This window comes from Accipiter gentilis, chromosome 29, assembly GCF_929443795.1.
Source record: "Accipiter gentilis chromosome 29, bAccGen1.1, whole genome shotgun sequence".
NCBI classification, from domain to species: domain Eukaryota; kingdom Metazoa; phylum Chordata; class Aves; order Accipitriformes; family Accipitridae; genus Astur; species Astur gentilis.
The window spans coordinates 1,084,057-1,106,244 of NC_064908.1; the positions used below are offsets into that span (position 1 = coordinate 1,084,057).

Below are 22,188 nucleotides of genomic sequence, written 5' to 3' on the forward strand. Positions count from 1 at the left end.
CTACATGAGTCCTTGGCAAACGGCTCTCACAGGAGGGGAATAGCGCTGGGAAGAGGCTGGATCCAGCTTTGCAAGAGCACATGAGTCTGGGGTCTTTCTGCCTCTTCTCCACCCTGGCTGGTGCTGTGCACAGCCATCTGCAAGACAGGGTAGGATCTCGCTCAGCTCTAAATTCCTGCCACAGCCCAGGCCAAGCTGGGACTCCAAGCTTTCCCAAGCTGCTCTCGTGTGTGACTCAGGTTCTGGTGTCACGTTATCCAGATTATCCACTTGCACGTTCATGGAGTGTCCTCTGCCCAAAGAAATTTGGCCCTTGCCTCATCCCTAGCTTCTCTGTTTCTGAGCTCTCCACACTAAGTCTGCCAGCAACAGCAAAATCCTCAAGCAGCTCCCTCTGACTCCGCATTTCTTGGCTTTTGTCAGTTATTTGCGTGCCAGCTTTGCTGTTATGTTAATGTGCTGAGAAGGGTTTCTCACAGCAGGCAGCACCGCACCGAGGGCTTTCCTAATGGGGATCAATGGGGCAGAAAGGAAACAGCGAGCCAGTGCTCTGCAGCATCCATCCTCCAGCAGCCTCTCGTGACCAGCTGCTGTTGTGCTGAACTCCTCCTCCCTCCCCCAACCTGGGAAAATTTTACTATGGCCAGAAATTCTGCGTTAATTCACTAGTGGCTACTTAAACCAAGGATGAGTGTGCTGCGGGGTGGTTTCCTCTCATCTATGAAGCGCTGTCGAGACGCAGAGTTGCTGGGGGTTGGGAACAAGAGGCAGCCCGGGAGGCAGCGAACTGCCTCAAAATTTGCAGCCCCCTCTCAAAGCCCAGACTTGCAAAAAACCCAAGCAGGAATAACCCCTGGCACTTTTAGCATGCCTTCTAGCCTAACTCCTCGTGGCTGCTGAAAGCACATCCTCTGCCCCTCTGCAGAACAGCGCGCCTTTGCCCACACCTCGCATCGTTAGCGGGAGCACTGGAGGTGTGAGTCCCGACCCGGGGGGGACGGACAGCACCAGGCCAGTGCAGGGCCGGGAAGTGACAGATTGCTACTGGTCCAGCTTACACGCTGATCGACGAGCAACATTGACGTATATACACAACAAATACATCCTGCGACAAAACAGACCTTTGACTGAATTACAGAGGGGCTGTGTGCACCTCGGAGGGCAAAGAGCACAGTGGCAGAGCAGGGACACAGCCTCCTTCTCCTGAGCAAAACAGCAACTTCAGCCACAACACACAAAGTCTTCTGAAACAGAGAGAATGTGAAAGAATATAAAGAAACTTTGCTTCTGCCTGGAAGGATTTTCTGGATATTTTTCAGCAGCATCCTTCCCAGGAAGGGGTGGGTGGGGAAGAGCCGCAGGCACTGCGGGGCTGAGGAAACATTTCCCTAAGACTCTGGCCAGAGAGGTTAGAGTGAACATGAGGCATTTCTGAGCCATTTAACGTGCCCATACTCCATCTCTTATCCCAAGAGGCTCAGTGAGATTCCTCTTTTTTTCCAAAAACATGACAGGCGTCAGCCAGCACTAACGTGGCTCTGGCAGAGGAGCAGAAGTCACTGAGAACACGGTCCTGCTTTGATTATTTCTGAGCTAGTGAAGGGGGAATGGAAGAAGAGAAGGACAAAGATGTGAAAGGAACATTTTAAAGGCCACGGGCAATGAGGCAAGTCAGGAGGAATAATAAGAGCCCCACTCTGTATTAGGACTTCACTTAAATAACTTATGGAAGGCAGCTATGAGATCAATGTGATTTCATACCCGATTAAACCATAGTACACGGAGTCCTGGAGGCTGCTTATAAGCTCAATTTCTGCTCTGCACCGCGCACAGACCTAACACTCTGATAACATTTACTAATTATGTGTTTACTCTGTTCAAGTGCTTTCTCAGCATAACTGGGCTCGGGTGCGTCCGATGGGCAGCGATGCGGGGGCACCCAGGTCCCCCCGCTCCTCTGACCCCCAGCTCATCCCACCAGCATCCCGGCCAGCACAGGAAGGAGCCAGGCACCGTCCCCAGCACCGCGCTCGCCGCAGCATAAGCCAAGGTGAGAGCAGGTAAAGCAACATCACCGGTGGTTCTTCACCTGCAGCTGGACTGGCCCTTTGGAGGCTCCTGCTCAGGGGGAAGAGATTTGACTCCCCTTGCACTCAGCATTTCAACAAAGCAGAAAACAATAAGTGGATTTTCACAGGCATTTTTTTTTTTAATCTTTTTTTATGGAGCTCTCTGCCAGTTCTGGCTGTCCCAGGCCGGCCATCCTGGACCCTGCCGGCACGGGCTCCACAAATGAGAGGGAGGCAATTAGGGGTTAATTTGACACGAGTGTGGGGAAGCGAGATCAGAGCTGCTCCTCCAACATTTCTTCCCCTCCACCCGCCATTTGCAGGGAAGGCCTAGAGCAGACACATCTCTGGTTATTGACTTTCAGAAACCTTTGACGTTCACAGGCTCTGCCTTCTGCGGGGAAGGGTTCCAGCAGCAGTTTATTCTAAAATTGCCGATACAGATAATCTACAACCCTCGCTCTTCATCTGACCTCAGAGCGATGTCCCCAGCCCAGGCAGCCGCACGCCGCTCCTGTCCCGACCCCTGTGCCTCCGCTGCCTTCCCATCCCGCCAATGGCCGGGGTCCCCGTGTCCTTGCGCCTGGGTCGCCTGGACCCCCCGGACACCTCCCGGAGCTTCTGCACACCCTGAGAGCAGGGAGGGGGCTGCACGCCCCGGCAGGACCCGGGGCTGAGCTGGGACCTGAGTCCCACCAGCCCAAAGCGCAGCTGGAGGGTCCAGCCACCATCCCTCCCCGGCGCCGGCTGCATCCCGGGTGCTGCCAGGGGTCGGACGCCTCTTTGCCCACGGCGCGATGGATGTGCCGCAACAGATGGAAGCTTTTTAACACTGCCGCCTCTTGTTCTGGTCCTCACGAATCGGTTGTGCTCTCGTCAAACCTCTCATCTGTTAACCAGAGACGCTGCTTCCCCCAGAGATGAGCTCAGGTGGACGTACACCCTACCAGGGAGCATGGGACAGCAGTTTGCGTTCAGAAATGGACATTCAACCCCACAACCCCGGCACCCGCTGCTGGGAGTGACATGCTGAGGACCACTGAGCCGCTGGCTCCGTCCCCTGCAGCCTCTCCTCTTTGCCGAGGGGACGTCACCAAGCTGTGCCAGGCCGCGAGGAGCCCGCTCCCGCTGCCAGCCGAGCCTCAGACCTAAACACTGCCGATAAATAATGACACTAAGAGGAGCACGAGCTGCGTGGGGCAGGGAAGGTCACCCACTTCTGCACCTGGGTGTTAGGTCAGGACTGCTGGCACGGTGCACTGCGGTTGTTAAAGAACTGATCTTGCCGTGCCCGTCCCTGCTCCTCGAGCCGGGGCTGTACCAGCCCGTCGTCCGTCAGCAGGGCGGGCTGGCGCGTTCAACCGTTTCCAGTTAGGAAATGAGACCCTGCGAGCGTAACGCAGAAAGGCACAGTCTCTGCGAAGAGCTGTCAGACGTTAATGGGAGGGAAACCAAGAGCCCTTCTACGTGTGCACACCACAAAGAGATTAAAATGCAAGATAAACAGTAGAGTCAAACCCCAGGAGAATGTTTAGTTTTCCTCTCTCAGGCACTTGCTATTTTCACAATGGCAGTGGGGGGGTGGTGGGGGAAATGAATTTCTGAAAACAAACCAACCCAAACCATATTTGGGCAGCAGTAAAACCCAAGGCTGGTATTTCCTCCCTAACATATTTAATAACACAAAGGTAGAAGAAAGCTGCAGGTCCAAATATTCAAGAATATTTCTTACTCTTCAGATTTAGATCTTAAAAAATTAATACAGTGACTGGTGAAGATTACTTTTCTTCTACAGATGGAAGAGCAGAGGTGCAGCAGGACGGCTCCAGCGAGATGTCAGTGCAGGAGATGGAATGCAAGGGCAAGCCCTTGTTTAAATATGAACACCACAGGGAATGGGCTAATGCATTACAGGTACGCGCCAGAAACACCTGGGAAAGACATGGGGTGACTGTTTCAATCTGGTAGCTGTAAGGTTTAAAACTCTCTCATTAAATGCATATTCTTTTCCCAGAAAGCATAAATTACCCTGCACTTCAGCAAAATCACAATAGCATTAAATCAGCGTGAGAGGAGTCAGGCTCGAGCCCTCTTACGTGGTTCAGGAAATCGCTGGTTCATGGGGAAGCAACTACAGCAGCAAACGCTGCTGTGCAACAGGGAGCTTGAGCCTCTTCATGGGTGATGGATTGCGTCTTGGATGCTGCTCCAGAACTTGGTCAAGTTCTCATTTTATTACATCTGCTGAGAAAATACAGCAGAGGTTTTATTACCCAGGAAACCCTTTCTCTAGCACATATAATAGTTTATTGAAAAAATGACTCATTCAGTTTCATAATGAGAGGACACTTGTGTGGCCACCCCTATTAATTCCAGGCCAGCCTGCCAGCATCTTGGAGTCTTTGCTAATTCAGTGCTGAAAGTCCCCGGGCTTGCTCGAGTGCATGAGGAATTATGCCGGCAGCTCTGCTGCAGCCATGTGAAAGATCTTCCCGAAAAATCACCGGTGCAAAAGGGAGCTCAGGGGACAAATTTCCACAAAGCCAACGCGAGTAAATCTAAGGGCCACTGTTGAGGCAGCCAGTGGTCCCTGAGAACCAATGTGCAAACTCTCCTCCACCGGTGCTGAACAGCTCTCCCCTCCCAGGCACAGAGCGGGGGACAGTTAAGCAAAATGTCTGAAAGGATGTATAATATTGTCACAATATTATTATACATTATTGGAGGGAACTGAACTAACAGCAGCTAATGGAGATTTTTTGCTTTACCCAACACAGAGGGAAGCAGCGGTGCTCTCCAGTCAAGATCCTTCATATTGCTAACAGGTGATTACTTTTGGAAGCGATGCTCCTTGTTTGTTCTCTTTCGTGGAGCAGAGAGGCCGCACGCTGCTCTAATGCGACCAGAGAGCTCCGAGTGCTGCGTCCTGCCGGGCGGTTTGGAGGGTCTGCGGGATGCTCGCTGTGCCCTGCTGGCTACCAGCCGGTCCCTGGGACCCGAGAGAGGATCCAGAGCCCTGTGCTGGTACAAACCAGGCCTAGATGAGTCCTGGTTGAATACCGTGTTGTCCAGACACCGGTTGGTGTCTGGAGCACGAGAGCTTCTACGACTTCCCTGCTGCCCCAGGCGCAGCCAGCACCCCGTGGATGGAGCTCCCCGCCGCTCCGTGCTCCCCATCAGCCCGGGGCTGGAACAGGAAAAAGAGGAAAATCAAATGGAAAGATGCTGTTGTTGATGGCTTCACTGTCTCTATTTTGTTGGGTGAAAGAAGTTACTTTCCAAGCTTGGCTTTGTGGTCTCCGAATTGACAATTTGCTCAGCAAGAAGAAAGGATATCGGGGCTGCGGAGGCTACTCGATAAACCTCAGCAGCTGCTGCAAAAAGCCGAACGCTCGTGCGGAGAGCAACGCTTAGGGCCTACAGCACGGAGGACCAAGGGAACTGGCCTGATATTATCATGCATGTCAGGCTTGCTCACATTTAGCAGATTACTTTAGAATTTGCATTCAGTCAACGCGAGTTGAAATAGCAACCACAAACTTTATCAGTCTAATATATAAGGTGATTTGCATAATTTGCTATTTGCATGGGGCTCCTATTTAATTTTTTCTTTCCCCTTGTATGATCAAATGTACCTACTTCCAGATGAAACGTATTTCAAGTTTAGAGGATTAACCTGCCTGCAAGAAGTGACAATGCTGGCTGCTTCTTATCTACAAAATACAACTCCAGAATCCCTGCAAGCTGGAGTAATCTCAGCTGTCTCCGTTCCTTGTCACAGGGAATGGCACCACCACCACTTCCAGGAGTTTGCGAAAGAAGTCTCATACAACGCCTCCCCAGGACCCCCATTTCTCCCCCTCTTTTGGTGCCTGGGCCACACCTAGACATAGATGGGGATGCTGTCGATCACGGAAAGCTCATGTACATCCACCCAGAGATCCCAGGTTTGATGTCCAAGGCTCCCAGTTCCCACAGGGGTGCAGCATTGCACCTTCTGCCCAGGGGAATGGAGCTGGTTCGTGTCTGCCAAGGCTTCAGCTCCCTCTCGCACGGGCAGAAATAAGATTCAAAGCTGCATCTGAAGGAAAGCAGCTATTGGGAAAAGAGCAGCTTTGTATCTTGTCTGATTTACAAGTCTTTAGGAGCAATGAGTACTAAATGACTGGATTGGTAACTAAGATAACATCAGCTCTGCTACTTTTTGCAGGGCACAGAAGAGATGCGTCACCGCTGTCTGCCTCAATTTCCCCGTACATCACGTACGAGGATGGTAGTATTGGCCGATAGTGCAAGAACAAGGGCATTGCGAAGATTAATTAATGTCAGCTTGCAAAATGCTTTGGACCAAGCTCCTCAGACAGCAGATTCATACCCAACACCCTGCTCAAGAATATGCCATCTCCACCCACGTCTGCCACCTAATCCACGGACCCGTCATCAGCACTTCTCAACGAAGCACTCGGCTTACTGCTCGCTTGAGGAGGGGGAACTCCTCAAAGCCGGCGGTGCCTTACTGCTGCCAGGTCAGCGAGGTGCCCCCGCCGCCCTCGAGAGCCCGCATGGATCTTCCATCTGTGTCGCCCGAGTGACGGAGATGAAATGGCTCTTTGTCTAACAGGAATTAATATTTAACGCAAGCTTCTTCACACCTGCCATGCTGGCTGGACAGCCTGCTTTTTCCTTCACGGGCAGAAAAGCCTACATTGATCCGCTGCTAAAAATAGGACCTCCAAGGTTCAGAGGCAGCACCACCAGCTCCCCCAGCAAGGCTGCGAAAGGTTTCTTGCGTCTGTTGCCTGGCAGAGGCCCAAAGTATTTTTCTGGTACAAGGGGCTTTTTTCATGCATCACCAAAGAACAGAGCTGCTATTTTTAGCTCTAATAAGCATATTTAATTTCCTACTGCCTCATTTCAACTGTTCTGTGCAACCAGCTTTTCTGAGCCCCTCCCCGGGGACCAGGTGAGGACCAGCCCCGTGCCGCTGCCCAGGCTGAGCTCGGTGCTTTGCAGCTGGTTCGCGTCCCTCGAGGATCCGAACCGATGCTGTTCTTCTCGGCCCCACCAAACCCCGGGATTCAGTAAGGAACAGTGTGCCAGGGCTGCCCCAGCTGTAACCCTGAGGGTCCCACCTCCAGCGGGGACTGCAGGGTCCTCAGGGCAAGGACCCCCCCCGAGTGCCCCCATTATATCTGGGGCAGCAAAGCACTCCCATCACACAAATAATTAATCCACACAACATCAAAGGTCGCTCATACGAAGGTAGAAAATGCAGAGTAAGGCCCAAATTTTGCAGTTCAGAGTCATTCCCAATTAAAAAAGAGCTGCGGTAAGAGCAGGAACAGTAGAGCCATTTCCCAGTTGGAAACGCTGCGGCGCAGGGGAGAGCTGAGCCCGCGGAGCTGGTGCTGCCCCGCCGGGGCTCGGCTCCTGCCCGCTTTGCTGCTCATCAGCATCATTCCTGGACCATGCAAGAAGGACAAAGCCACGCCACGGCTCCTCTGAGTTCAGGGTGGGCAGCCAGTGTAGCACAGACAGAAAAATAGAGAGGATTTCCAGAGGGTTTTTTTTTCCTTGATTTGAGGGAGGAAAAAAACCCCAGCACCAACAAAAGAATCTCTTGAGTAGATGGCTGGCAAAAGCTCTACAGAAAAACACCTCCCACTTGCGAGGAGCTGGAGTGCTAGGAGGGACTGGGAGTTTTGTGCAGCTGCAGAGGTGGGAATCTGAGGGTGACAGATGAATACAGCTTCGCAGGAGCCGCATTTCTTACACCAGAAAACTGACCCCGGGAGGCGTGCGGGTCCCCTCGGGCTGAGGGCACCATCCTGCTGCGGGTGCCCGAGCAGAGGAGGAGACCTGCTGCACCACATCTGCCCCTCAGCCAAACAACAGCTACAGCAACAGGGGATTTTTGAATGCTTTTGGGGGAGAAGATTCTGTGGCTAATGAATGCCGTTTCAGTACCAAGAGATGCTTGTGCCATTTTCCTGCTCCTGCACAGGCCTAGCAAAGAAGACTTAATGCCTTTCAGTCTCCATTCAGTTAGCTTAAAAAAAAAAAAAAAAAAGTAATTTCCAGCAACACCAAATGTAGCGTGCTTCCTTCAGAGCAGAGAGGCAGAAACGTGCTGGAAGCAGAATGAAAAAATGCATCTGTCCTGGTTTTGCAGGGATCGCTGTGCTCGGCTTCTCTCAGCAGAGCTGTGGCAGCCCTGACCAGCATCCTCCAGTACAGGCTGGCACGGTGCTAACAACTGCCAGGCAAAGAGGGAAAAAAAGTCCTGATCAAACCCCGAATGCTGAGGGAGTGAAACATTCATAAGATTTGACAGATTCATCAGAGCAAGGGAAATTAAAAACAAAATCCTATTGCATTCAAAAGTACCAGTGAGAAAACAACATGGCCACGGTGCGCTGTGCAGCGTTCCCTGCCAGCTCCAAAAGTCACCGCGCGGCAGCGACCGCGGCGCGAGAGCTGCCACGAGCCGTTCCCCCGCTGTTCCCATCGCTCGGGGCGCACGGAGGCTTTGGGGGAAGAGCATCGGAGCCAGCAGGGAATAGGTTAATCTGGGCTTCACACACGCAGATGCACCATGCCTCTGTTTTCAGAAAATCAATTCCTCTGCACAGTCGCGTGGGATGACTGACGGCACGACAACCCCGACCGGCACGGAGCTGATGTCCGAAGGTTTGGCCGAGAGGAGCCGAGGAGGTTTATGAAACATGGCCAAAGAGGAGGAGGAGGCTCTCACCTGCGCTCCGTGAGCTCTCAGCAGCCCTGGGGCCAGGCAGGAGCGTCGTCTGGCACTGAGCAATCCCGCCCTGCCCAGGCACCCTAGGGCTGGGGGAGAGGGGATGTCACCCCCGGGACGGAGCTGCCGGCTTGGGTGGATGCCTGGAGGTGAAGATGTTGGTCCACGCAGGGGATCTGGGCAGGGCGCAGTGGGAAGGATGGAAGCATTTGGTAGCTGATTTGGATGCTCTCCTCCTGTTAGCAGGGCATTAGTAGCTGAGCACTGGAAGGGTTTAACTGGGAATGCTGGGGACCCTCCATGCAGGACAGCCCTAACCTGTCCTTGCAGCTTGAAATGGAGCAACTGGTTCGATGCCAAAGCCCTGCTGTGGAATTGGGGCATGTGTTCTTCAGACAGGCTGAGCTGGGTGATTTTAATAATTGAACTAATTCCAATTCTCTACTGATTTATTTCTATCCTGAAAGCAGACATCGAATTCCAAAGCAGGGACATGCGCTCACTCCCACCACAAACACTTTCTCCTTTAACAGGCAGAGGCCAGCAGAACCGTGTCGTACCGACGGGTGATGAACCTTCCTTTTGCAGATGACTTCAGAAGAGTCACAACTCCTAAACTGCTGCTGTCATTACCTCACGAACACACCGGGCTGTACTTCCCACCGGCACCTTCTTAGACGGAGGCAGCGTTCAAAGCAGGGTCCAAATTCACTTTCCACCAGTTATTGATTTTGGTTATGAGGGAAGGGGATGCAAATGCTTAACTGGGTTTTATGTCAGAAGTAACATAACAGCACACAGTGTCCCCCCGTAACTCACCGTCAAGTCCGGGCTGCAAATACAGATCTAACAACTAGACAAATAAAGAATATGGGCTGTTTATAGCTCAGTCCTTATCCTCCAGTAATCAATATGGCTCATTAGGTTTATGAGACAATCGTGTCTTCTGCTACCCTGGCCCAGAACCTCTGAGTAATGGCTTGCCGATGCCAAGTAATTATAACGATGTCTTGCAAGTGAAGCAGAAACAACCAAGTAAACTGATTTAAAGCAGTTTAGCCGAGCTGAGTTTTCTTTGAGCTCCGTGTCTTTCTAATGTTCTACCTCTAACTTTACCAGCCCGAACCTGCTCTTTATTAGATGTTCTTGTTGGGTTTCCATGCTGGGGACTTGGGGAGCGTTCTGCTTTCAGATCCAGTGATACATCAGGCTCTTCCTCGCCCTCTCTCCATTACCTGCCCTTTCTGCTATGCCTTTTTTTCATGCATAAAGAGAAGGGGAAGCAAGAGGTAAATGAGTTACATGCTGTCCCAAAATGACGGCGGGGCATTGACCCCAGACATCCCCAACCCCGGCTGCTCCTCAGCCATCTTCCCCATGCCACGGCTAGCTGTGCTGTCCATGCACACAGGGAAAGGTGAGAGAAAGAAACGCAACAGAAGACCCCGACACCTCTGTGACTGCCAAGAAGATGCCCTTCTACACACGCTGCCAGCCTCCCCAGCACTGCTGGAGTTAGTCCTCCTTTTCAGCTCCCTGGTCATACCCTTATCCTGCCTGCAGGAGACCAGCTGGACATTTTCATACTGTGTTGTCATTCTTCCAACCCAAGATGACAGCATTTAGGTTAGCAGGTAATACTTTTCTTACAGCAGTGACTGCAAAAGCTCAGTGGCACATGTTTTTGGATTAGGACATGGACTCCTTCAGAAAAAGCCACTCCTCTGCCAGTGGCTTGGCAGTTCAGTGGCTTGGCGATAAATGGGAGATGCTCTTGGGTGTCAGTATAATGATTAAAATAACAGCAATTACAAGAGCAACGCTATTAACCAGGGATAGGGAAAAGGTGCTGCGAGCGAGCAACGCTCCTCTCGACAGCAAGCTGCTCCTGCAGAGATGCTCCTCCAGCCCGTCCCCTGCGAGGGCTGGGTCTGCACCCCACAACTGGGGGGTACCCCGGGCTCTGCAGCAGGCAGGGGTAACAGTGCCCATCCGCAGCTGGGCTTTCTGCTCTTTCTGTGGTCTGGTGTTCAGTTTGCCTTGCATCTGGTTGGAAACGCCTGCACCTTGGCCCAGCCTTTGCTGCAGGGACGGCTTGTACCTCCCGGTTCAGGCAGGCAGGGTCTGACCAGCGCATATTCTCTCCTGACAGCTGATTCTGGAGCAGCTGCTGTACATGAGTTTTGCAGACTTTCAGAAACCTTGCATCTCATTGGAAATATTTGATTTTTTATACCCCTTTGCATCTCTGTTTCTTTTAGGGAAGCAGCTGCTCTGAGCCCTGCAGCATCTACGGGGATCAAGCTCTCCAGTCCCCTCCAAATCTCTTCTCTCCCCCCCTCTCCCCGCAGCTCCCACTGTCACAGTGTTCCAGCTCCTTCCAATGTTTGCCCTTCGAGTGGGGAAGTGTTTGATTTCACCATGAGCTGGATGCTTGGCTTAATAGCCAGGGTTAACTCTTTTTCATCTCCTCAGAGCAAAGTGGCCCATCCATCCACTAATAATGTTTGATCAGGGAAGGGTGGCTGTTAGCAAAGATTAACTGGCTTCAGTAGCACTGGGCAGAGCCCACAGAGACGGCTCAGGGATGAGGGTTTCTCTCCCTGAGAAGAAGCAGGAGCCGATGTGTTTTGCCGGTGTCTCTGCAGCCCACACCGCACACTCATTTCTCACATCCACCCGCCCCGTTCCCCGTCCCTCTCGGCTCCCGCTGGGCACAGCTCCCGTCTCCCCCAAGCAGCTCTCCCACCGCTGAGGAGAGACACCCAGCTCCTGCAGGGCTGATAACTGCAAGTGTTCTGTGGATTACTACCTTGGCAGGGCTTAAATGTTTGCTGCAGACATAAGCCTTGTCATGGTTGATTTTATTTATTGTTGTATAAGTGTATTTCCAAATAAAACAGAAAGTGAACAAATAAACTGGGTGACAGAGCTATAAACCCCATGCCTGCTCATTCACTTGAAGAAAAGCCTGCCTCAACTAATTAACCTGTGCAAGCCTTGTGCTGTTCATAAACAAGCCATGAATTAATATTGTATTTTTTCAAACAGCCAACATACGCCACTAAATCTTTATTGGGCAGCAAAAAAAGAAATAGCTCCCCTTTCTAGGTTAGGCACAACAACAACAACAAGAGGCTGAGTTCTTTAAATGAAGATGAAATATTAGAAGAAGGTTTTTCCCTGCTTTTGCTGCCTGCGCTGAGCACGTCTGGACCGTGCCGAAGGAGCGAGGTGTGTGCGTGTGGAAGGGGCTGAGCTGCAGCCTCCCTGGTGTCAAGCAGGATTACAGAAGCAAGCACCAAAACACTGATTTTCTGCACCAAATCTCCTCGCGTACCCATCGTGAGGATGGATTATGCTATACAACAGTCTGAGAAGCTGAGGGCTTGTTTCCTTCCTACAACTGCAGAGACAAGCATGTGAAATGGGTAAATGAAGCTGTGGATCTGGGGGGAGGGGGGGGGGGTCGGTCACGAGGTGTGCAAACAGCCTCTAGGAAAAATAAATAACGGGAAAACTGGCAGAGGACGTGTGTTAGGGACACGGGTCTGCCGGCCCCACACAAGTGCATGCAGAAGATGTCTGCAGGCTTTTGTTTAAGACAAGCCCTATGCATTTACTGATCATACACACATAATGGGAGGCTTCAGGAAGAAATAGAGAGGGGGCAGAAACACAAATCAAGGAGTAACATTTTTGAAGGAGAAATTACAAATTGCAATTTAATCACATAATCACTTTGACACTCTCAAGCAAGCTAATTTCTTCCCTTGCCTCATTTCACCCACTTGGCAAGATGAATCTTAATGAATAATGTCCTATGAATATTTAATTTTTTGATCAATTTGAATTTTTTTTCCTCATATCCCTACCTGCTGGACGGATAAATCTCTCCTCTTTTCCTCTTGCAAACATACAGAGAACAATAGCTACTCCTTCAACTTCCATCCTCCCCTGTTTTTTTCCTTTTTTCCTCCCCTTTTGGCCAAGCAGCTGTCATTGCCATCAGCCCTCACCCATCCTCTGGCAGCTCCCTGGGGCTCACCCAGCGGGCGAGCAGCCCCTCACTGGGGGGACTGGCGCCAATGACACCATCCCATTTCACCCCGTAAACCACCCGCTGGCTCCGGGGAACTTCCTCAAACTGGGAAAACTTTGCAGACAGACAAGTAAATTGATTGCTGAGAATTGCAGATCTTTAATGCGAATTGATTATCTCTAATGGTTTTAAAGCAATTTAAATATAACTGGATTGTTTGGGCAAGAATTTGGCGTCTAAGGAGAGGGCAATAACAATCTCCCTGCTAATGAGTATTGATTGGCAGCATCCTTGCGCGCAGGCGATGGCTGCTCTCGGCATCGGGGGCCCCGTGGGTCGCTTCGGCCAGCCCTGCAGCTTTCATGGCCAGCTCGAGCCACTGTGCCTTGGCCCTCCACTAACCACAGATCAACTGGTGTTGGGGAGCTGTGGGATCCCTGCCAGTGCAGGCTTTTAGGAATTAGCTGGATAGGTCTGCTAGGGCTTGCCTGAGATCGGCTGACCACCTCTCAGAGCAGGAGGGCAGGATAAACAGTCCACCCTAATCCCTGCCTATTTTATTTGCTGTTTTTCTTTGTCTCTCCAGACTGTTTAATCAATTTCCGCCTAAAATAACTGAATTAGAAACATCTTTTCAAAGTTAACACTGGTTTCAAGCTGGAAATCGGTGCCCTTGACTTCATGTTACAATCCATCCACACCGCTGCTGCTCCTAACAAGCTGCAGTGAATAACCAGACTGTGCTGAGGCAACAAGAAATACAGAACAGGCTTTACCCTGAAAGCCATCAGATTTGGGTTTCTTCCTGTTTGTTCTGCGGACCACTGAAATCTCCAGTCAGAAGGAAAAGCTGCATTTCTAGCTCAGCCTGACAGGGTATTTTCTAAGCTTGCTAAGTAAATGTGGCACCCAAAGAAATGCTGGAAAAGTTATTGCAGCTGCACTCTGGGATAGTGTGATTTTGCCTATAAATGGGTTCACACCGAGAAACATACTGAACAGGTTGGGACTCGAAGCCTGGTTTGGAAGTGGTGAAGAAGATTTGTAGAATCTGGGATGCTCTGCTGGGTCCTTGCTGTGCTGTGCATGGTGGGATGGGATGGAGCAAGAAATCACCATCCCAGCACATCAGCAGCGCCTGTCCGAGGGGGGGAAGGAATGCCTTCTCCCCTCAAAGGGCTAAGAGCCGGCTAAGTCAGAGATGAGCCAAATATTATTACACTTTTCTTTTTGCAAAGGATTGCACATGCTGTCGTGTCCGTCCGTCCCCCAGCCCTTCCCCTTGCTGCTGCACAGGCTGTCCTGAGATGCAGAGCAAATGTTGCGGTACGTGGCTGCAGGCGATGGGACAGATCCTTCCCCGCAGCCTCGCACCGTGCGGGACCCCGCGTGCCGCCTCTCTGGTCCTCGCTGGGCAGTGGGTAACCGTTCTACAACGCCTAAGGGGCTGCGGAGCAGAAAGGCTTTGGGAGATCCTTTAGTGTCAGCCCGTTCACACAAGCAGTAGGAGAAGGATGTGCGGACGGAGAGTTTAGGAGCCATCAAAAAACCATTCCCAGAAGAGCTGTTATCGTTCATATTACTGGGCAGGTTATTGCAGCCTCGCCTGCTCTTTACTGAGCTAAAGAGAGACTCCCAGGCACACAGTGCTACGAGAGCATCACAACTTAAGTAATTCTGGGTTTGGTCACTTGTTTTATTAAATGACCTATTCGGGCCAGTTGAAGGAGTTCCAGGAGCTTTTGGCTGCCTTTCACTGGCGTGTCAGGAGTGACAACGTGCCTTTGGCCAGAAATCCGCATTTACAGCACCCAGAAAAGCTCCCACGGGCTCTGAAGCGCAGCTTGCGCAACCCTGGTCTTGGTTAAACTTGGTATCCCCTGTTCCTTATGACATTTCCTAGCACATCGGTGATTACTGCTTAATGCGATTTGCACTTTCTATAAACTGTGCAAAGGAAATCTCAGATTACAATTTATGAATGTACTGCAAAAGATAAACATGAAATTTAAGGCCTGTTTTAACGGAAAGGTAAACAAGCTGCAAGCCTCACGAGGAGGTGGCACGTTAAGTTCTGCGTTAGTGTAGATGTGATCTTATCCCACCCTGACCCGCTTCTCCCAGTCGCCTCCCCCTTCAGTCCTCTGCCAGCGGACTTGACCATCCATCTCGATCTCGCAGGACTCACATTTGCTGCCTTTTAAATACCTCAGGTTATGCAGAATGAGCTAGACTGGCTTCACCACCTTAGGGTGAAATCCCTGAGCTATTTATACATAATCCTGAACCACCGGCTCCCCGCTGGCTTTAACTGTGACCTTGAATCCCTTCCCCAAATACCGACTCTCACCTCGGAGAGGAGTGCAGTGGAGCCGTAACGGGGGGCACCGCGCTTCCCGTGGCCTCCCACACCAATTGCCACAAACCAGTAAAACCAGTCCCAGTCTTTGTGGAGGGTGGGGATCCATCGCTGGGGGTCCCTGCAGATTTACGTTATTGATTGCAACTGATGAGAGGGAGGAACTGAGCTGCGCAGCCTGCCCGCCAAGGGCAAAGCATCCGAGAGCAGCAGCCGCGGCCGCAGGAGCCCTCGAGCCCCCGCGCTGCCTGCCCTGCCTGCGCATCCCCCCTCCGACCTGCCTGCTGCTCCAGCCGAGCTATTTCATGAGCAACTGCGCTTAATAAATCAGCAGAAATACTTCACTTAAATTCATCACCCAATATTCAAATCTGCCAACTGTTTGAGCAAGCGAGAGGCTTTAAAGGTGGTTGGCACGTGCCCGTTTAATCGATCTGTTTATTAAAACTGACAGTCAAATCGCTAGAAACACAGCTGAAATGCCTCCATGGATTTAAGAGAGGAGAAGAAAGCCTGAATGCCGTGGCACAGAGGATTTCTAGGCTCTGAGACTGGGCACAGCAGAACTGCCGAGGGAGAATCTGCAGAGGACAGCAATGTCTTGGGAAGCTGCACAGACTCCAAAATGCTGGGATCTGTTCCTGCCTCTGCCCCACATTCCCTCTGTGCTTTTGGGAGGTTGTTAGCTAGGACCCCTGCTTCCCCTTCTATGTAATGTGATTCCTTAGAGCCTGTCCTTGCCCTGAAGATCTTACAGGGTAAAGCGACTCTATGCATACAGCAGACCTGCAAGGAAACGCTGATCCAGACAGAGCTTCCAGGCTGCGCTGGGCACTAGTAGCTAGTGCTCATAGCATGCTGCGGAGCATGCAGATGTTTCTTCGTTCCCTGTTTTTCTCTTTTTTTTTTGTTTTAGAAATAAAGCATTCATTTACTAAGTCCTAATTCATCCCTGCATTAAAAGCCTCCAGGTTATTGGCTTCCCACATTCATCATCTCTCTGGTAGCACCTCTAGGCATTTCATCAGAATTTCTCAAGCAGCACAGGGAAGTGAGTGACAGTTTATAAAGAGTTCAGTCCCTTTAAGATGATCAAAGGCAGAGACTACGGCATTTTATCTCTATCAGACATACTTCAGCACAGAGTTTGTCTCTGATGATGAAGATCCTAAAGCTGTCTTTGGGAGTGGGCACCGGTGGAAAACAGATTGCAGGGCAAAGCCAGCGGGAGCTGGAAGGCAGAAGTACTCTGTGCTCGAGCGGTCGCCGGGGGCAGTGACTGAGGCTTCGTGCATCTGGGGATGGTTGTTGCCCTTCTGGAGTTGGTGCTGTGGCTGGGGGAGAAGCGGGAACAGCCTGGAAGGAGCATGGTCAGCCAAGGCACGTCACCTTCTGGCTTCAAACTGTCAGTTCAATGACTCCGTCTTGTCAGGGCGTGAGAATGAATCCAAAGGAAATGTGTTTTAAACCATTTGTGACACGGCACTTTCTAAGGCTATTATCATGTTTGATTACTCTACATTTAGTATGAGTCAAGGTGACACAGCCCTTGGTGGCTCAGCCTGCCTGACATCGGGTGCTGTCCTGCACAGCGCCCGCGATTGCAGGGCAAGCCACAGAGAAGCGTCTGCCTGCAGAGACTTCCCATCATTGAAGAAACAAAGACATCTGCAGGCTGTGCTAGTTTCCTGCATTTCCACCTTTTCCAGGTGTAGAGGCAGCCAGAGTGAATTTGAGCTTATTACAGAGCTTGTTTGCAATAAACCTGTTCTGAACTTTGAAAGGCCACGAATGGACCTCCAGTGCCCGGACCTGAACCCCATCAGCCTATCAACTGGGTGATGATGCTTTACGCTAGAAACAGTGAACATCACACCCAGAAGCCTTCAGAAAATCCCTGTGATGTACTGGAGAGTAGAACAGCTCAAACAGACATTTCTGATGAGCAGTCAAGAAAGGAGCGCTTGGCCGGGGATGAGCAGAGCTCAGGAGTGAATGAAGACAAAAAAAAGTGTGGAACAGGAATGAAGGCATGAAGACAAAGAGGGAAAGAGATGTCTGTGCAAGGAAGGGTGAGATTTAAATCACAATACAATTAGATAAGCCGTTCCTGCTCAAAATGAACATACCAATAGAGCGGCCCAGGCACAATCTACAGCAAATTTGGCCAAAGACACCTAAATTTGGCAACGGGAGAAGTCTCATTATAAATGATTCACTTCAAACAACTCTAATATTAAAGAAGACAATAAGAAGAGAGGCTGCCCTGGCATAATTTGCATTTCTCACACATTTTGTAATCATCTGGAGCTGGTTTCTAGAGCCCACAGGACACCCCATCTCCCCCAGCGAGGTCCAGAGACAGACGCAGTGCCGGTGGCACGGCACCCTCACGCACCAAACCACACAGCTCGTGTTGTTGACAGAACCCCCCTTTTTGGATCAATCGGGTTCCGTGTCCAAGGCCACCTTTGGGCCCCCGTTGCCAGGATCTGCTGAGCAGCTCCTCGCCCAGAGCAGCCCAGCCTGGGGCGATGGAGGGTCAGGCAGCGGGGCACTGCGCTGCAGGACACACACGAAAGGTTTGCTCTTTCGCCTGCCCACATCATGTTGCCATTTGTTCTTGTAAAAGGGGAGCAGAGTCACGTTTTGAGACAACCGACGCTTGTAAAAGGTTACCCTCGCTTTGGCATTTTCCTAGTGGATGTCACAAGGCAAGTATCTGAAGTTCACAGCCAAGCTGCAGAATTAATACTTCGCTGCAGTTGCTAGTTTGTTCACTTGACAGCTTTAAACGTCTGGGGATGGAACTGAACACAAACCTGCTGGAAAAGTGTCCCCGTCTTGCCCGCCGTCGGACCACCCCACAGGGAGCTGCTCATACGGAGGGTCCGCTTGCATGCATTGCGCTTTGGAAAACTTCACTGGACCCCCACACAGGACAGGGTTCGGGTGTTGCTGTCTGCCTGCCTGCTAACCGCAGCCCTTCCACCCTGGCTCCCCACCACTGCATCATTTCTAGAGCATCGTTAAAATCTGCCTCCCTGGGCCAAAAAGTCTGACAAAACTGTACGACAGAGACCAAGCCCACTGTTTGCAAATGCAGCTGTTGGAAAGCCATTCCAGGCAAACCAACACATTATTAATAATTAAATAATTATTTTCTTAATTTGTAGCAAATTTACAAACCGGTAACATAGGGGAGCCTCATCCCCCCATATCCCTTGAATCCCAGGGCCCTCCCGTTAGCGGGCTGAGGACATCCTGGCTGCTTCCTCCCCTCCATCCACGCAGACTGCCGCGGCAGCGCTCGTGCAAACCTCTCCTCTACCCACAGCTTCTCATCGGAGCCGGCTGTCGGCTTCCCCTCCTCCTCCTTCAATTATCCTCTCAGTTCATATCTCCGAGCTCTTCCCCGTGACCTCTGCCTCTCAGCATCTATCTTCCTCTGAAGCTTATACTAACATTAAGTTAGTCCTGCACAGACTTTGGGGGTGACAAATACTTCCCGTATATGAAAATTTCAGCACAAATTTATCTCTGTGTTATTTTAAAGCCTCATCAGCATAGTTTCCGTGTGCTGCTGCTGCACGGAATTGCATCTCTCTGAAGTCATCTTAACTTTGGCGCCTTTGCCGTGCGTCTCCTCTCCATGCCCGATTACATCCTGTCGAAAGCATTTTTCTTCATTTGCAGGAGCAGTGGTACTGCTTAATGAGGGATACCGTGCACTGCCGTCCCCTGCTAATGGGAGTCACTTCATTATAAGAAGGGCTCTTCTTTAAACCACAGCTTCATGCTACGCAAAGACCTAAATCTTACCACAAGGATTTTAATTTGGGATTAACCGGTCGGGAAATTAGATCACTCGTTGCATCAATCTTCTGCACTCCCTGTTACTTCATGCTCCAGATGGCTTTGCCGCAGCGGGGTGCCAGGAGCTGGGCACCAGGAACCGGGGTGCTGCTGGGGGGGCAGCGCTGCCAAGCGGAGCGGGGGTGGCTGGTGGCAAATAACCTGAATCCTGAAGTTTTCTCTTCAGACACCACCTGCTAACAGCCAGAGCTTTCCTCTAACGCTATTTTTGGTTTTTAAGTTATCTCGATGTCTGAGCCTTTTCTGTAACTTGCATACAATTGGTGAGCTGCTCAGTCTTTATACTTTAAATAGGAACCACTTCTGTTTTGCGACATGTGCCTTTTCTCTTTGGGATGAACCTATCCCTTAGGAGTGCATTTTCTTACTTACGCAAGGAAATTTTACTCAGAAGAGTAATTCCTTGAGACTCAGTGACGATACCTGCACGTGCAACTGCTTGCAAATTATCCCCTCTCATAAAATAACCTCTGTTTCCATGAATGCTCCTACTAGCAAACTGGCTCAGAAGTATACTCTTAGCACAGAAATGCAAGAGGGGTGTAGACACAGATGAAACAATTTTGTAAGACTTAAGTATCACAGAAAAGTTTTTTCATACTTTCAGTACAAAGATTCAACATAAATCTTTCCTTGAAAGCTTTTGATTCCAGAACTTACTTTTTGCAGTCTAAATCAGCTTAGAGTCCAGCAGAGCTTCTGCAGTCTGACTGCTCCCCGAGGCTCCCAGTCACCAGCCCCAAATCACCAGGTGTTGCTGTTGGCACTAGATTTATTGACTCTCCCTTCATGTTTGGCAGCTGGTTTAAATAAAAACCAGTTAACAATGACACTCAATATTCTGCCATTGTTTGGTGTGTGGGTATCTTATATTGTGTGATTACTCTTTAGTTTAAAAGTCAGGAAATCCTATATCTATGGAAGAAAAGTATCCCGTACTTCTACTGCAAGTCCCAGACACATAACCTGATTTATACAGTGAGTCAGCCTGGCAAGCAGGTGGGGATGTTATGTTACTTGTAGACAGGAATTCTTCTGGACTGCAAGCTACTTCGAAAAGAAATCCAACTGAAATATTTACATGCTATAAGCAGTACGTGGGAATCCCTTGTCCAAGGTCAAGATCAATTCATTATACTGCTAAAACAAATACACTGGTATATACACAAATATTTGCATGTTATGTCCCTGCATATACATGCATATGCATGCACACACGGATACACACCATATCTTGTAAATTCTTGCCTTTTGCTTTCACTTCTAGGGCAACACTTAATAGAGTATGCAACATAATAGAAGCCCTGGCTGGGGAAGCCATGATACAGCCAGGGTCCCAGAAAGTCAATTACACTGTAGGAGAGGGTGACGATAACTAATGAGATTTGCATGGAAATAACTGATCTCCTGATACAAAGGATCACACAGACTGTGCTGGCAGACAGTGCTGAAGGGAAAGGTAAAGACAGAGGATCAGAATACATCAGACATGGCTGTCGTAATAAGCATTTCTTTATTCCTTTGTTAGAGACGGCCATGCAGGAGACTGAACTGGTGGAGATCTGGCTGCATTCTTGCAAAAGCCATTCATTGAAAATTAATGACAGCTTAAGTTTTCAATTAAATTTTAATTTAAAGTCTGTGACTGGTGCAAATCAGCATAGTTCTACTTGTGTCAGTGATTTATGTTAGCTGAGGATTTGGCCCGACATCTCAAGTGAAAGCCCTGCCAAAATATGCTGCAACAGAGATCTTCCAGCCAGATTCTTAAATGTGTTTAAGCCCTGAAAGGTGTAGAGAGGCATGAAATCAATGCGAGTCAGGCACTTCTGAAAACTCCATTAGGTGCCTGTCTGAATCTTCTGATGTTTAAAAAACTGGCCCCGAGTAATACTTTGCCATAAAGGAAAAAAATCCTGCAACCCCCAAATCCTCTTTTATTTTCCAGGTGGGACCTGTTCACGGCACTGCTCAGGTTCCAGAGGAAGATCTCTGAAGTCTGTCTCTGCTCGAGACATCCCTTGTGTGGCTGAAGGAAGGTGACATCTTAGCAGGGCACAAGCCCCTGACCACCAGTCCACATAAAATACAAACCCTGGGCTGACCTGCTGCCTGACACAGCCGCCACGCTTCCCGCAGCCGGCTCTGCCTGTGCCCAGGCACCTGCCCAGGCAGAGGCTTGGCAGGATTGGGCCCATTGTGCGCTTTTTTTGGTCAAGATCACTTGGAGGTCAGAGCCAGGAAAGGCAGATAGGGACTGCTGGGTTTCACCTCTCTGCGTCATTGCAAAATCGCAACATTTCAAAGCATACCTAATTGATCGCTGGCATTTGAATTTGCAGAGTCTTTTAATTAGGAAGGATTTAACCGGCTTTTCTGCAGCCCCACTCCCATTTTTGCCTGTTTTGCCTATTTTGGCATTAGCCTTTTAAAACCTAAATGGACACTGGGATAAAAGCAGGAATCAGACTTTTTAATGTTTGAAAGACACCTCCCCCCCTTTGGAGAGGGTGTAAAATAATTAGCCATTGAGAGACATTATATATAATTAATAAGCCATTACTGCTATATTTTAGGTAAATAATGCATTTTAATTAACACATTAATAGTAATTGTAGAGGAGCCGAATGACTGAGGCGCTGGCGGGGGTGCTGGGGAGGGCACTGCGCACCCCCTCCCCGCACCACATCTGCCCGGCCGGCGGCAGAGAAATCGGTCCCCCGGCCGACGTGCCCATGGCACCGAGCTCTCGTGCGAGGCCGGCCGGTGCCGGAGCTCGCAGTGCTGCACGCCATGCACGAGGGCGCGGGGGCACCCGGGTTTCGGTGCCTGGCTTCGTGTGGCCGGGTTTGTGCCGGGCTCCCAGCCGGTTGCTTCTCCAGTGAGCACATGCTGTAGGAGTGTGTGTACAGTCCTAAAAAACACCATGGGTCTTAAATGGGTGCTGCTGTTGTATGTCATCTTGCGCTCGTTGTGTTAACTAAATATAGCAGATAGAGAACTTAAGGTAGTATTAGACATGAGCAGCAGTTCATGAATTGCAAGCGCACGGTAGAGCTTTGCCTTAAATGACTCCTGTTTTTAAACA

General features: G+C 50.3%; 1 protein-coding gene across 1 annotated transcript in view; it reads right to left on the reverse strand.

Annotated features, from left to right (window-relative positions):
- Positions 1-19,804, reverse strand: part of CTTNBP2NL (CTTNBP2 N-terminal like) — a 57,196-nt gene extending 37,392 nt beyond the window's left edge. The window contains exon 1 of the mRNA XM_049831916.1: positions 19,761-19,804. The gene's annotated coding sequence lies outside the window, so the exon portion shown is untranslated. The remainder of the gene's footprint in view (positions 1-19,760) is intronic.
- Positions 19,805-22,188: the final 2,384 nt, after the last annotated feature.